The following is a 17309-nucleotide window of genomic DNA, read 5'->3' as shown; positions in this document are numbered from 1 at the left end:
TCCAGTGCTGCGCCTCCACTGTAGCTCTGGCCAGTCTCCGGCAGGAAAGGCCGCGCCAATCCAGACGGTAGGCCACGAGGGAGGGTCGGAGTTGCGACTCAGAGAAGACGCATCCCGACCAGGAAGTGATTTAGAAACGGCTTCCCCCTTCCCCTCCCCAACTCCCCCACTTAAAAAAGACTAAGAAACCTCCAGGAACATACTTTTATACAGACTAAAAATAACGAAAAGGGTGAAAGGACGAACAGATTGCTGGAGAGGCTGCCGCGTGTGGTGCCACCCGATTCATATTGATATCATCATATATCTCTATACTTATAACATTCTGATCTTGAATATGTGTGTGTGTGTATAATCACATCTTCTCGAAAAAATGACGGGGTAATGGTAAAATTTTCCCCCCGGAGTCCGAAATCGCCTTTTCTGAAAGATACATGCTTTATTCTTCCTCTCCCCCCTCCTCCTCTACCATCCTCCTCCTCTCTCTCCCCTCCCCTGACCTCTCTCTCCTCCTCTCCCCCCCCCCCCCTGACCCTCTCTCTCCTCCCTCCCCCCTCTCCCCCTCTGCCCCCCCCCCCCCCCCTCTGCCTCTCTGCCCTCTCCTCTCTCCGTCTCTGCCCTCTCACTCCATCTCTGCCCCCTCCTCTCTCTCTGTGTCTGCCTCTCACTCTGTCTCTGCCCCCTCCTCTCTGCCCCCTCCCCCCCCTCTGCCCCCTCCCCCCCCCCTCTCTGCCCCCCCTCCCTCCCCCTCCCTCCCCCCCCCTGATGAATCTCTATTGGGACTTATGGGTGAGGGAGTGCGTTCAGATGAAGATTGGGACTTATGGGTGAATGATGGAGTATTGCGTTCAGGAACCAGCCCTCTCCGTCTCTGCCCTCTCCCTGTCTCTGCCCTCTCCATGTCTCTGCCCTCTCTGTCTCTGCCCTCTCCCTGTCTCTGCCCTCTCCATGTCTCTGCCCTCTCTCTCAGCCCTCTCTCTCTCTGCCCCCCTCCATCTCTAGCCGCACGCGAGCTGGGGGCTATGCGTGAGTGGGTAGGGCGGGGGATGGGGTAAAAGGAGTGAATATAATATCAAGAAAGGGTGGTTAATGTGTGTATGTGCGGGGTTGTTAGTGTGCGTGTCTGAGGGGTGGTTAGTGCGTGTGTGTGTGATGCCGCATGCCACCAAACCCCACCCCCACGGGTCCCACTTGGTCTAGTATATACTAAAACTGATCTTGTATGTGTTTACATCTTCGCAAAAAAACTATGTGCTAACCATAAAATGTTTACATATTCCGGTTGACATTTTTCCCCTTGTCCAAAACCACCTTATCTGAACATTTGATGCTTTATTTCTCGACATTACTGAAAATGGTTGAAAATATCAAAAGACTGAATTTAAATGACGAGCTTTCGCTGATGACGTCACAATGGGTCTCACACACAGAATCTTCCACGTGCTTCGAGTGACCCCCCCCCCCCCCCCCCCCCCCATTATTTGAAAAGACGCCACCGGTGGAAGAAAGGAAGAAAGGAGATGAAGTTGGACCCTAGATTGGAGACTGTGGTGGTCGAATTCACGCTCCTTGGGTCGGAGCCCTCCCACCACCTCGTTTGGAGTACTCGGGTCGACGCCCGCCCGCCCGTGGCATGGTGGAGAGGCTGCTGCCACGGGCCGAGCCCGGATCGACGCCGGTCCGCCCCCACTGCCTTGTTCAGGGTCCTCGGGTCGACGCCCGCCCACAGCCTGCCTCGAGTCCATGTCCGCCCTCGTCCTCCTTCATGTCGACGATCGCCCATCACCTCGCACACAGTCCTCGGGTCGACGCCCGCTGGCTGCTTCGCTCAGGGTTGTCGGTTAGACGCCCGCCCACCCGGGGCCTCGCTCGGGTCCGCCGCCCAGCGCCTGGTGGGGAGGCTGCTGCTCTATGACCTGGGTAGGTGTTGCTTCTACCCCCTCCCCCTCCCCCTCCCTCTCCACACACTCCCCCTCCCTTTCTGCCTTCCCTCCCTCTCTGCCCTCTCTCCCTCTCCACCCCCTTCCCTCTCTGCCCCCTCCCCTCTCTGCCCCCTTCGCTCTCTGCCCCCTTCGCTCTCTGTCCCCCTCCCTCTCTACCCCCTCCCTCTCTCGGGAGTGGTGAGTATTGGGACCGAATGGTGAGTGGTGGAGCATTTAAACGACAATCTTCCGCTGATGACATCACAATGGGAATCTCTGCGCCATCTCACACACAGAATCTTCCACGCGCTTCGAGTGACATCAACCCTGGTTATTGAAAAGACGCTGTCGGTGGAAGAAAGAACGAATCCGTTGATGAAGTCGGGCCCTGGACTGGAGACTTGGGTCGATGCTCACCCGCCTGCCCGCCACCTCGCTTGGGTCCACGCCCACCCACAGCCTCCCTCGGGTCCACGCTCGCCCGCAGCAGTCTCTCGGGTCTGCCGTCCGGTGCCTGGTGGGGAGGCTGCTGCCGCGGACCGAGCCCGGATCAACGCCACATTGAGTCCACGTCCACCTGCAGCCTCCCTCAGGCCGACAATCACCCGGGGGCAGCGGTGTTCCGGGGTGAGAGAGAAAGAGAGATAGAGAGTGGACAGCAGGGCTGCCAACTCTCACGCATTGAGGGTGAGACTCATGTATTTCGCTTAATTCTCACGCTCTCAAGCTGCTCAAAGAATTTCTCATGCTCTGTCGCGCCGTTGACAAGACGGCAGCATTCTTATTCTCCCCGTTATTCTCACTTGACCGACAACCGTCACACACCTCCAAAGCATGTCCCCATGCAAATTTACATTGAAAGACATGAACCGGGCAGTGAATGCAATGCTGCGCCCGGCGGCAGTCGGAATTTAAGGATTTGCGGGAAGCGGCTGACATGAGTGAGGCCAGTGGGCGGCAGGATAGAAGTGTTCAGACGGAATGCACTGCCAGAAGTGAGCGGGGAACTGAGGCCAGATGTCCGTGGTGTCTGGATCCCAATGCTCAGCGCTTCGTGTTTCGGTGTTTCGGAGTTGGCTAATGTTATTGATTTGTAATTAGCCTGATTTGTAATTAGATGACAAAACCTTAATTTATTAATCCGGAATATCCAGGGGGATGGGAGAAGTGTAATATTAAAATGACATGCAAGGTGTCAGGTTGTCTGTCACAACATACAGCCCCAATACCCCATTATTTCCTTCAGTTAAATTTTGGGAAGGTAGCACTATTGTCATTTGCCACTCAACTGTTATGTTTGTTTATCTCACTGACTATTTCTAACCACCCACCTCCCCTCCCCCCTCCCCTCTCACCCCAATTCCTTTGACAGAAATGTCCCCAATCTCGTTGTTTTATTAATTGAACACATAGCTGAACGTCCTCAAGGAGTGCAATCAGATGGAAACTGATTAAGATGCGATGTTTAAGAGCTTGTTCAAAGAAGGGGCATATTTTAAAGGAGTGACAGAGATGCTTGCAGGGGAATGTGTGAGGAGGTTATTATTTGTCTTTAGTTTTAGCTTGAAGCAGGACATCTGAAGATTCAAAGTTTGATATAGTAATTGTGCTGATACAACTCCACCCAACCACGTAATGGAGGTTTTATTTTTCTGATGTCATTTAAACTTCACTTGGATTTCAATTACTTCAATGTAAAAATAATTGGGAATGGGGAGCATTGTAACAAAAATTTGATCTCGGTACATATTAATTGTAATATAATAATGCATGCATATTGGTAGGTGCAATCAAAACAAAGATCTTTTTATCATTGTTGTGTTATGAATACCACTGAAAATATTATGTACTCTCAAAATCACATTAAATAGAATATTATTGCTTAAATATGTATTGTTATTGTACTTTGCATTTCGGAAAAGTCCCAGCTGAGAGGAAGACAGCAAAATACTGAAAATATTGCGGGTGAAAATGACTTCAGGACAGTTTATTAGGAAAATGAAAATAACAGAATACTTATACAGCTGAGTACAATTTTATGGATGAGAAATTGTTTTCAACCAATTGATGACTTATTTGACAAAGTAATTAGCATGTAAGATAACAAGGAACCCAATGGGTGTAGCAAATTTTGTTATACAAAATTTGGTCCGTGAAGTGCCCCATAAAAGATTACCGCATTAGATAAGCACCTGTGGATTTGAACGTAATAGGTTAAGTCCAGAAGGTCAGATATGGGGCTTTATGTGTGCAGAAATATTGCCAGAGCAGAGGGGCTACTAGGTGTGCAGTCAAAGCTGGGACAATGGGAGGGTTCAACACTGGGAACTTAAGCAGGTAAGCAACTATGATCAGGGTAGAATAGGGGGCCAGATGTAAGGCTGGACTCAGGGTCAGGAATGAGAGAATGTATGCAACTGGAGTCAGGATCATGAATAGTAACAGTTGTTCAGTGAGACCCAGGTTGCTCAACATGGGCTAATTGCTTGATTATAATCTGATTTCCATACATGAATATACTAAGATCATTCATGTGCTGCTGTTGATCAGAGCCTGGCACTACTGTGGAGTGTAATTAGGAATGTAATTTGGCCTAACCTTTTTCATAGCTAATCCAATTTAAAGCATTCAAGTGTAAGTTAAAATACCCGCCACAGTATGCACCAGATTGCACAATTTCAACCTGAAAAATGCAAAAGCTCCTTACCATGGAAGGGAGGGACACACCCCTCTCACACCATCCCCCTCCTCGGTCACAACGCTCCCTCAGCCTTGGTCACAAAGCTCCCTCGGCATTAGTCTCACAATTTCTCACTCCCAACTCTCACCCAATGTTGGCAGCCCTGGTGGACAGAGAAAGAGACATACAGAGACACAGCGAGAGAGCAGGGCTCGAAGTTAACAGTTGCCCGGGTGCCAGTGGCCACCTAAAGTCAACCCGGAACCTAAAAGCCTGGTCATTTTGCCAGGCTTGACACTGCAGATACTGGTTTATACCGAAGATACACACAATAAACTGGTGTAACTCAGCGGGTCAGGCAGCATCTCTGGAGAAAAGGAATGTGACGTTTCTGGTCGGCGCCAGCGACGGCTGTAGTGTGGGGTGATGTAGGGCGGAGCAGCAGCGACATCGGCTCCACATCCTTCTGCACCCCACATCCCGCCCTGATAGCGGCCGCTGCGTGCCACTCCGCCAACAGCGATAATCGCTTTCGAAACAAACCCTCCCGCATGCCGAGGCCGGGAGGAGGAAGTGGGAGGCCCCCTTCCGCCGTCTGAAGCACCTGCACCGCTCGGCCCCGCATCTTCCTGTTGGCTGGTGGAGGGGAGGCGGTGGCGAGGAGATCGCAAACTGCCTCCTTCCCATCCATCCTGTACTGATCCCCATTCATCCTGCACTGATCTCCCGATCCATCCTTTACTGACCGCCCCTCCATTTATCCTGCACCGATCCCCCTCATTCATCCTGCACTGATCCCCCCATCTATCCTGTAGTGATTCCCCTCCATCCATTCTGTACTGATCCCCCCATTTAATCCCCACTGACATCCCCCGCGCTCCCCTCACAATTTTACCTACTCCAACCAACATGCACTAATTCCCCTGCCTCAATCAATCCATCCATCCCGCACTGATTGCTTTCTCAACCCCCCCCCATCTCGCATAGCGAGAGCGGCCTAACCATTAGGTGCCGCTGCAGTGGAAATAAATAATAGAAATTGCATTCATTGCAACGTGTAAAAAGAGTTGAGATACTGTATAATTTTGCTGCATGTCATTGTGGTATATATCATGTCGATTGGTGAATATGTTTAGTTTGTGACTTTATTTGAAGCAGAAATAATATGTGAATGCTTCATTGAGCATAATTCCGACTGGTAACTACGCACTTTGACCGAGCACATTATCGCACGCATCATGCAAACCATCTTAAATGACCACCCAAACTGTCATTTGGCATCCTAAAAAGCTGCCTATGTTGCCCGGCTGACAACAGAGAAAAAAAGTTAAGTGAGAGCCCTGGAGAGACACAGAGAGCGGCACAGAGAGAGGCAGAGAGGCACAGAAGAGAGACACACACACAGAGACAGAGACACACAGAGACACAGAAAGAGCGAGAGACAAAGAGAGCGAGGCAGACAGAGCGAGCGAGCGAGGCAGACAGAGCGAGGCAGACAGAGCGAGGCAGACAGAGCGAGGCAGACAGAGCGAGGCAGAAAGAGCGAGGCAGACAGAGCGAGGCAGACAGAGCAAGACACAGGGCGACAGAGAGGGAGACAGAGGAAGTGCTGAGGAAGAATGGAGGATAGGGTTTGGAAGAGGGATGGCGAGGTAATGGAGGAGGGGGTGAGGGGAGGAAGCAGAGGAGGGTTGGATAATGGAGGAGGGGAATAGGAGACTGAAGAGAGTGAGATGCATTCACATTGATCATATTTTACGTTATTGCCATTTTACACTTTAAAAACATCAGCCGCTCCTGCGCAGTTGGGGGCTATTGGTGAGTGACGGACTATTGCATTGGGGGAATGGGTTGCGTTGGGGGAAACGGGTGAGTGGTGGGATATTGTGTTGGGAATGGGTTGTGTTGGGGGACCAGGCCTCCCGTGGGGGCTGTGGGCGAGTGGTCGAATATTGCGTTGGGGGGGGAATGGTGAGTGGTGGAATATTGTATTGGGGGAACAGGTTGTGTTGGGGGACCAGGCCTCCCTTGGGGGCTATGGGTGAGTGGTGGAATATTGTGTTGGGGGAATGGGTAGCGTTCGGGGACCAGGCCTCTCATGTGACAGGGACCCAACGTGTCCCAGTTGGTCTAGTTATAAAATTCATGTTCCTTGCAATAAAAGGAGAGAGCGATGCAACAGAGGGGTTTGAAAATATGTTTAATACTGATGCATTACTTAATTATGAGAAAATGAGGATCAGCAAACAGAGATAAAAGGTAAAAGAGAATTGATGCAAATAAGTTTACAGGTGACACGAAAAGCATTTACAGTGAAATTCTTGCTATTGAGGGAGTGCAGCGTAGGTTCACCTGGTTAATTCCCGGGATGGTGGGACAGACATATGAGGAAAGAATGGGTCGACTGGACTTGTATTCACTTGAATTTAGAAGGATGAGAGGCAATCTTATAGACACATATTAAATTATTAAGGGATTGGACAGGTGAGATGCAGGAAAATGTTCCTGATGTTAGGGTGGTCCAGCACCAGGGGCCACAGTTTAAGAATAAAGGATAGGCCATTTAGGACTGAGATGAGGAAAACCTTTTTCATCCAGAGAGTTGTGAATCTGTGGAATTCGCTGCTGCAGAAGGCAGCGGAGGCCAATTAACTGAATGTTTTCAAGAGAGAGTTAGATTTAGCTCTTGGGGCTAATGGAATCAAGGGATATGGGGAATAAGTAGGAACGGGGTACTAATTTTGGATGATCAGCCATGATCATGTTGAATGGCAATGCTGGCTTGAAGGGCTGAATGGCCTGCTCCTGCACCTCTTTTCTACGTCAGCAGAAATACAATATATAGTTGTCTTCATCAGTCAGAGCATTGAATATAAGAAGTAATCATGTTTCAGATTTATAAAACTTTATTTGGGCTACATAACCATATAACCATATAACAATTACAGCACGGAAACAGGCCATCTCGACCCTTCTAGTCCGTGCCGAACACATAATCTCCCCTAGTCCCATATACCTGCGCTCAGACCATAACCCTCCATTCCCTTCCCATCCATATAACTATCCAATTTATTTTTAAATGATAAAAACGAACCTGCCTCCACCACCTTCACTGGAAGCTCATTCCACACCGCTACCACTCTCTGAGTAAAGAAGTTCCCCCTCATGTTACCCCTAAACTTCAGTCCGTTAATTCTCAAGTCATGTCCCCTTGTTTGAATCTTCCCTACTCTCAGTGGGAAAAGCTTTTCCACGTCAACTCTGTCTATCCCTCTCATCATTTTAAAAACCTCTATCAAGTCCCCCCTTAACCTTCTGCGCTCCAAAGAATAAAGCCCTAACTTGTTCAACCTTTCTCTGTAACTTAGTTGCTGAAACCCAGGCAACATTCTAGTAAATCTCCTCTGTACTCTCTCTATTTTGTTGACATCCTTCCTATAATTAGGCGACCAAAATTGTACACCATACTCCAGAATTGGCCTCACCAATGCCTTGTACAATTTTAACATTACATCCCAACTTCTATACTCAATGCTCTGATTTATAAAGGCCAGCACACCAAAAGCTTTCTTTACCACCCTATCTACATGAGATTCCACTTTCAGGGAACTGTGCACAGTTATTCCCAGATCCCTCTGTTCACCTACATTCTTCAATTCCCTACCATTTACCATGTATGTCCTATTTTGATTTGTCCTGCCAAGATGTAGCACCTCACACTTATCAGCATTAAACTCCATCTGCCATCTTTCAGCCCACTCTTCCAACTGGCATAAATCTCTCTGTAGACTTTGAAACTCTACTTCATTACCCGCAACCCCACCTATCTTAGTATCATCTGCATACTTACTAATCCAATTTACCACACCATCATCCAGATCATTGATGTACATGACAAACAACAGTGGACCCAACACAGATCCCTGTGGCACCCCACTCGTCACTGGCCTCCAACCTGACAAACAACCATCCACCATTACTCTCTGGCATCTCCCATTCAGCCACTGTTGAATCCATCTTGCTACTCCACCATTAATATCCAACCATTGAACCTTCTTAACCAACCTTCCATGAGGAACCTTGTCAAAGGCCTTACTGAAGTCCATATACACAACATCCACTGCTTTACCCTCATCAATTTCCCGAGTAACATCTTCAAAAAATTCAAGAAGATTAGTTAAACATGACCTTCCAGGCACAAATCCATGTTGACTGTTCCTAATCAGACCCTGTTTATCCAGATGATTATATATATTATCTCTAAGTATTCTTTCCATTAATTTGCCCACCACTGACGTCAAACTAACAGGTCTATAATTGCTAGGTTTACTCTTAGACCCCTTTTTAAACAATGGAACAACATACGCAGTACACCAATCCTCCGGCACTATTCCCGTTTCTAATGATGGGACATTTGGAGCACTGTGTGCAGTTCTGGTCTCCCCATTACAGGAAGGATATGGAGTCTTTGGAAAGGGTGCAGAATAGGTTTACGGGATGGATGACCCAAAAACAAAGATTAAATCAATCAGGTCCTTTGAGAAGTATAAAGAATATCTTGGTGTTCTCTTTAAGATTTTTTCGGGGCCCTTTCTTGTTCTCCTAATTCCTGATTTAGTTCTATTCCATTTTCTTTATTCGAGTACCATTTCATCCTTGATGCTGAGTTTTGATCTGGGTCCAGACTTCTTATGCGATTGTTTAAATGTTCTTGGTACTTTTTTCTTCCCTTCCCAATATCGCATTTTCATTGCTTTATGCAACACATACTCGCATAGGTTGTCTAAGTCTTCCTTCGAAGAAAGACCTGTCAATCTTCTCACATTTTTGTCATTCTTGATATTGCTACAAGAACGCTTTTTAGCTGCAAAATTCTTCAGTTTTAATTTCAAATCTTCTACCTTGCCTTCCAACATTTCAACTTTGTCGGTCAGTTTGTTTATGTCCTTCTGTTTTTGGATGCATCCCATGCAATTACAGTACTCTTGACAGCTGCATTTGTATACATAAGCATGATCTACAGCAAAAGCTCGTATACACTTGTTGTCTGGTCCATTGTCAACATGTTGGTCAACCTTGGTTTGCGTTGCTCTTACCGACTGTCTCCTTTTATTTGAAGGTTTTCCATCTCTGTAAGGGAGTGCATGTGGGAACTTTGGGGAGTTCGATAACAAATAACCAAGATTCAGGACCGGGTCTGGATTGAGCGTTGTTGGCTCGCCGTCCACAAAGTGCTTAGAGCACACGCGGCTGTTGTCTTTGGGGTCAGGCTGCCAATTCTTGCCTTTCACATCCTTTCGGTTGACCAGTTTGGTCCAACGCAACCGGGCTGCTCCATCCCTCTTCTCTGTCGGAAATGGGTAGAGTTTGAAGGGAGGTGGGCAGAAACAGTTTCCCGTTGAAAATTTACAGTTGTGGCTCTCACACAAATTCTGCATCCACCTATTCAGGTGATACGTGCTGTTCCCACAGCCTAAAATTGCACAAATGCGCATGGCTTTGTCCTGTAACATATAAAAATAAATAACAAAGTCAATTATATGTTAATTCAAATAGGGTTCTGTAAGCATGTTCATTAAATATGCAAGTAACAATGCAAAAGAAAATGGTGCTAGTATATTGAACTAATTTATACAATCACAAGATTATAATAGAAAATTAGAATGTCAAATACTGATTAAAATTATCCAATGTAATGGGAATGAGAAGAGACATGATTAGTCAGGAGACTCGTGACTAAGTTTTGTACTACAGAACTTTACTTACACATGTACATGCAGAACTAATTCAGAAGTCAACAAATGTGCAAACAGCCCGTGGCCGTGGACTAGTATAGTAAGAGGTGAAAACTCCACAAATACTTTTCATATTATCTATCGATAGTAATAGAAATCATACATTTAATTTCAGTATCCCCCCCCCAAACAAAAACAATAAAAAAATGGTTGTTTTTCACCATCACTCACTCACCGAAGCGGGCCAGCAAGCGACCAAGGAAAAGCCAATGAAACCTCCAAAATCATTGTAGTTTTGTACAAATGAACCATAAATACACCTAGTTAATAGTTTAGAAAGCAGTATTTTCTTACCTTGAAGAAGAAAAACTGGAAAATACGTATGAAATGCAGGTCAAAACAATTATCAATCGCAATGTATAAGCACATTAGCTCAGATATCGTGAATGTTATCCCGAATGACCCATGACCTGGGCAAACTCACACATGCGCAGTTGTAATACCGAACTTGATTATACATTAAGAACAACTAAGTTACTAGGCTGAGAGTAGGATCATTCATGGATAAAACAGGGAATTTATGCTTGGAGTTAAAGGCAGTATGTAAAGTACTAAACAAGTACTTTGTATCAGTCTTCACCAAGGAGAAAACATGATGGATAGTGAAATCAGTGTGGAGTATACTAATATGCAAGGGCATTCTGAGATCAAGAAAGAGGTGGGTGTTTGGTTTATTTCAGCTTGGGAGCAATAGGTGAACACATTTTGATAGGGAGATTGTTGGACGAAGGTCAAGGATAAAAAGACAGGTATATGCCCGAAAAGGATAAAAAGTTGTGCATTGTTAAGCTAGGGATAGAAAAGTTGGGGTTTCTTGGAGGAGAAAGGGGAGGCGGAAGAGGGCTACTGGAGGTTAAAATTGGAGAATTAAATTATCATACCACTGTGTTGTAAGGTACCCAAACGGAATACGAGTTGCTGTTCCTCCAGTTTGTGTGATCTCACTCCAGCAATGGGAATGGAAAGGGTAGTTAAATTGGTTAGCAACCAGAAGATCCAGTGGGCCTTAGTGATCACCAAGTCTACACTTGGTCTTGCCAATGTACAGGGGGCCACATTGGAAACAATGGATGCAGTAGGTGAGGTTAGAGGAGGTACATGTGAACCCGTGTCTCACCTGGAAAGATTTGGGGTCCCTGGATGGAGGCAAGGGAGGAGGTAAAGTGACAGATGTTACACATTTCCTGCAGATGTAGGAGAAGGTTCCGGGGTGGGTGTGGATTGGGTGAGAAGGGATGAGTGAACAATAAGTTGTGAAGTGACCAGTCTCTGTGGAAGGTGCATAGGGGTGAAGATGGGAAGATGTGACACATCCACCGTTTGCAACGACCCCTCCCTTCACAACAAAAAAAAATGGCGCGGTCCTGTCCAGTCGCCGTTGTGGCAGCTCCGCGAAAATTGTGTGTGTTTTTAACTTTTGAATTGAATCCTTTATTTGTCATTCAGACCTTTCGGTCTGAACGAAATGTTGTTCCTTATGTTCCTTTTTAACTTATTTCTAAGTTCTATCTCCCTGGTACTAACAAAGTATGACAGGGAAACCCTCTTAAATCTAAACTCCAGGGCAAACGGAGACTTTTTAAACTTTGTACTTACTGATCCAGCATGGCCAGCAGAGATCAGCAGAAGCTGCTGCAACAACAATGGGAGCTCGGCTGCAAGGAAAACCCAGAGAAAACATCGAGGGAAGCGGGGGGGGATTCGGAATAGGCTGAAAGCCCAAGCCTTTCGTCCACTTATGCCCAGCATTTTTCTGGCGAATGTCCAGTCCCTGGAAAACAAGCTGGATGACCTCAGGGCGAGGGTCAGATTCCAGCGGGACATAAGGGACTGCAACATCCTCTGCCTGACCGAAACATGGCTGACCTCGCTGATTCCGGATCAGGTAATCTGCCTAACCGAGTCCTTCACTGTCCACCGTGCTGACAGAACAGAAGCATCTGGGAAATTCAAGGGTGGAGGAGTCTGCTTCATGACCAATAACAACTGGTGCAACCCTGGAAATATCAAGATGCTTTCCCGTTCCTGCTCGCCAGACCTGGAGCACCTGACGATCTCATGCCGCCCATTCTACCTTCCCCGGGAGTTCAGCTCAGTGATCATCACAGCCGTCTATATTCCACCGCAGGCGGACACCGACATGGCACTATCGGTCCTACACGGTCCTACACGATGTGCTATGTCGATATCAAAACAAGTACCCAGATGCGGCTATGGTGGTGGCTGGAGATTTTAATAAATCGAATCTCAAGAAGGTCATGCCGAACTTCTGCCAACACATCACGTGTGCCACCGGGGGGAGAGAACTTTGGACCACTGCTACACACCGTTCAGGAAAGGCTACAAGGCCGTTTCACTCCCTCCCCTAGGAAAATCTGTCCACGCTGCCATTTTCCTGTTGCCGGAGTATAAAGAGGATAGTTCGGGAATCGGTAGAGACGAGGGACGTAAAGCGGTGGCCCGACCAGTCAGAGGCTATGCTGCAAGATGCACTGAGTGATGTCGACTGGAATATGTTCAAAGCAAGTTCCAGTGACGTCAGTGAGTTCGCGGAAGCAGTCACGGACTTCATTGCAACAGTAACCGACAACATCGTCCCCACGGTAAAGGTAAGCCCCTTTCCGAACCAAAAACTCTGGGTAGACAGGTCTGTTCGTGTGGCCCTGAATGCTCGTACCGCTGCCTACAACTCGGGCCTGGCATCAGGAAAAATGGACGTCTACAAGGCAGAGTCCTACCGACTGCGAAGGGCGGTGAAGGACGCAAAGAGAAGGTACAGAGACAAGATGGAGTTACAGATACAGATGGAGCAGCAGGACACCAGAAGCCTGTGGCAGGGGCTACGGATTGTAACCAACTACCGGAGCACCCCTCCCTCATCCGCAAGTGCCGGCACCGCCCTAGCTGATGACCTGAACTCCTTTTACGCTCGTTTCGAGAGGGGCAACACCACTCCAGGTCTGCCGACTATCGACAATACTGCCAGCGGGCTGGCTACCGAAGCTGAAGGGAGGAATGAGCACACATTCTCGCTGTCCGAGCACGACGTGAGGAGGGCTCTGACACGGGTGAACACGAGAAAAGCTGCAGGCCCCAATGGCATCTCGGGGCGAGTACTCAAGTCCTGTGCTACGCAGCTAGCTCCAGTGCTCACTACATTATTCAACCTCTCCCTGGACAAGTCCGTGAGTCCCTGCCTGCTTCAAAAAATCCATCATTGTACCGGTACCAAAAAATGCCTCCCCAGCCTGTCTGAATGACTACCGTCCGGTGGCCCTTACCTCGGTAGTCATGAAATGCTTTGAGAGGCTGGTGAAGAAACACATCTGCGCCTTCCTCCCTCGGAACATGGACCCGTTGCAGTTCGCATACCGTCCGAACAGATCCACGGACGATGCGGTCTCCCAGGTCTTGCACACCGCTCTCTCCCATCTGGACAGCCAGAAGGGGGGCTACGTGAGGATGCTGTTCATAGACTACAGTTCAGCCTTCAACACGATAGTCCCCACCTGACTGGCCGGGAAGCTAATGGAATTGGGGCTCAACACCTCCCTGTGTGCCTGGGTCCTGGACTTTCTCACCGCCAGGCCCCAGGTAGTCAAGATGGGAGGGAATACATTGAAGTCCCTCACCATGAGCACAGGATCGCCCCAGGGTTGCGTCCTCAGCCCCTATTGTACTGCCTGTACAAACATGACTGTGTGGCTAGGTTCAGCTCCAACTCAATAATTAAGTTTGCTGATGACACTGTGGTGGTGGGCCTGATCTCAGACAACGACGAGAAGACCTACCGGGAGGAGGTGGCTGATCTAGCACTCTGGTGCCAGGATAACAGCCTCCTCTTGAACATCAAAAAAACGAAGGAGCTGATCATGGACTTTAGGAGGGCACATCATCCAAGGACGTACACTCCATTGAGGATAAATGGGGATCCTGTGGATAGGGTGAACTGTTTTAAATATCTGGGAGTCAACATCTCTGAGGATATGACATGGGCATCACACACCTCAGCACTCGTGAGTAAGGCAAGGCAGCGCCTTTACCACCTCAGGCAATTGTGGAAATTCAGAGTGTCTCCGGTGCTTCTACGCAGCGGCGGTGGAAAGCATCTTGTCCGGGAACATTACCATCTGGTTTGGGAATTGCTCTGCCAAGGTCAAGAAGGCTCTGCAGAGAGTAGTGCGTTCGGCCGAACGCACTATGGGAACTTCAGTTGCCCCCCTGCAGGAACTATACATCAGGAGGTGCAACTCCAGAGCCAACAATATCATGAGAGACCCCTTCCACCCCTGCAACGGACTGTTCCAGCTGCTACAGTCAGGCAAATGCCTCCGTTGCCATGCGGTGAGAACGGAGAGGTTGAGAAGGAGTTTCTTCCCAGAGGCCATTCGGACTGTAAACACCTATCTCACCAGGGACTAACTCTACTGAATCTTTTTCCTTCCATTATTTATTATGTAAAAGAATATGTGTGTTATGATTGTGTTGATAGTTTGTTTGGTTGTTTGTCTTTTGCACAAAAGTCCGCGAGCATTGCCACTTTCATTTCACTGCACATCTCGTATGTGTATGTGACAAATAAAATGACTTGACTTGAACTCCTTCTTTCCCCTCTCTTCAACTTTGGCTGACCCGAAATGTTGCCTATCCATGTTCTCCAGGTATGGCCCCTCACCCGCTGAGATACTCCAGCGTTCTGTGTCTTTCTTTGATATAAACCAGTATCTGCAGTTTCTGGGGACAATGAAGATCTTGTATCCTCTCTAGCCACAGCCAAGGTCCCGGTAGATAGGAGAATAGCCAAAGATATTCCCTTGTTTAAGAGTGGAAATAAGGATTTATATTAATTACTGATTTGGACAGAGAAATGCCAATTGGAGTCCCAGGCTAGTCTGAAGTGTTGCACTTTGGGAGGTCAAATGTAAGGGCAAAGTATACAGTTAATTACAGGACACCTAGCATATGCTTGCCTTTTTAGGTAGGGGCATTCATTTTTTGACAAAATTACCTTTATTATTTATGCGAGTTCCAGTCGTGTATATCAATGTAGATGGACAGCACATGGAATTAGAAATAAAGCTAAATGCTGCATGAAAATTTGCCGATGCTACCAATCGCATTAAAGTAATGCCAATGACTACAGGAAAAATAAGATTCAGGAAGTCATGTTGCAGGTTTTTTTAAATCTTTGGTTAGACCACATATGGAGTATTGTATGCAGTTCAAGTGCATTTTTCTACCACTTCAAGCAGGGTGCAGGGCCACCAAACTCAAGTGCAGTTTCCTGCCACTTCAAGCAGGGTGAAGGCCACCAAATGCAAGTGCAGTTTCCGACCACTTCAAGCAGGGTGCAAGGCCACCAAATTCAAGTGCAGTTTCGTACCACGTCAAGCAGGGTGCAAGGCCACAATTTCAAGTGCAGTTTCCTACCACTTCAAGCAGGGTGCAGGGCCACCAAGTTCAAGTGCAGTTTCATGCCACTTCAAGCAGGGTGCAAGGCCACCAAATTCAAGTGCAGTTTCATACCACTTCAAGCTTCAATTTCAGGGTTCAAGGCCACCAAATCCAAGTGCAGTTTCATACCATTTCATGCAGGGTGCAAGGCCACCAAATTCCAATGTAGTTTCATACCATTTCAAGCAGGGTGAAACCACCATACAACCACACAAAACACCACACTCACAGTTCAGTACATTCAGAGTGTTAAGTTGATTCACAGCTCAGGCGGAGTCATGACCTCTCCCATCACCATCTTGCAGAGACTGAGCCACACCCACACCTCTGGGTTTTATAATCCCTCCCCCCTCCCACCAGAAGAGGCATGGCCTTCATGGTGTGATTGACAGGAGAGATATTCTCAACATTTTTCAAACACAAATAACACTTTTATTTTTCATTGATGGGAAGAATCCTCTGCACCTGATGAGCGGAGGGGGGCTGAGTAAGATGTCCAAAAATCACAGCCATACGTGGTAGCGTTTTTGCTAAAATCAATATATAGTGCAAACAGGAAGTTGTCAAGTTTAGACATTTAATCATTTGCAATTTCGAACCAACCACCATCAACAACCATTTGCTGTGCTTTATTTTGAACCAACCACCACCAACAACCATTTGTTGTGCTTAATTTCAAACCAACCACCACCAACAACCATTTGCTGTGCTTAATTTCGAACCAGCCACCACCAACAGCCATTTGCTGTGCTTTATTTCGAACCAACCACCACCAACAATCATTTGTTGTGCTTTATTTCAAACCAACCACCACCAACAACCATTTGCTGTGCTTTATTTCAAACCAACCACATTTTGTTTTTCAAACCACATTAAAGGCACGCAAGGTCAGTAAAACCACACTCAGTTTAGTAGAAATGTGTTCAGTGTTATTCACAGCTCAGACTGAGAGACGTGACCTTCTCGCTTCCCCCATCTTGCAGAAACTGACTGAAGCACTCAACACTTCTGGGTTTTATAGTCCCTCCGGAAGGGGCGTGGCCTACAGGAGAGAGAATCTCAACATTTTTTAAACACTAATAACTCTTTTATTTTTTCATCGATGGGAAAAATCCTCTTGTCCTGCACAGCAGAGGGGGACTCCGAGTAAGATGGCCAAAAATCACAGCCGTAACTGGCAGCGTTTTTTCTAAAATCAATATACAGAACAACAGGAAGTGGTCAAGATCAGACTTTTAGTAATATAGATATGATGATATGATTGAGCACATACTTCCTTTTTCAGTATGTTCTCTTCAACTTTTATACAGGTTTTAATGCATAAAAACAAACATTTCACTATATTACAAAAGAAAATCTCCTAAACTATAAAGAATGTCTGCATTGGCCTTCGAGTTATTTAAAAAAGAATTTCTGCAAAGGCCTTCAAGTTATTTAATAAGGTTAATGATTTAATCT

Source organism: Leucoraja erinacea, chromosome 7 (assembly GCF_028641065.1).
Source record: "Leucoraja erinacea ecotype New England chromosome 7, Leri_hhj_1, whole genome shotgun sequence".
NCBI classification, from domain to species: Eukaryota; Metazoa; Chordata; class Chondrichthyes; order Rajiformes; family Rajidae; genus Leucoraja; species Leucoraja erinaceus.
Note: the sequence above shows the minus strand (reverse complement) of the source record.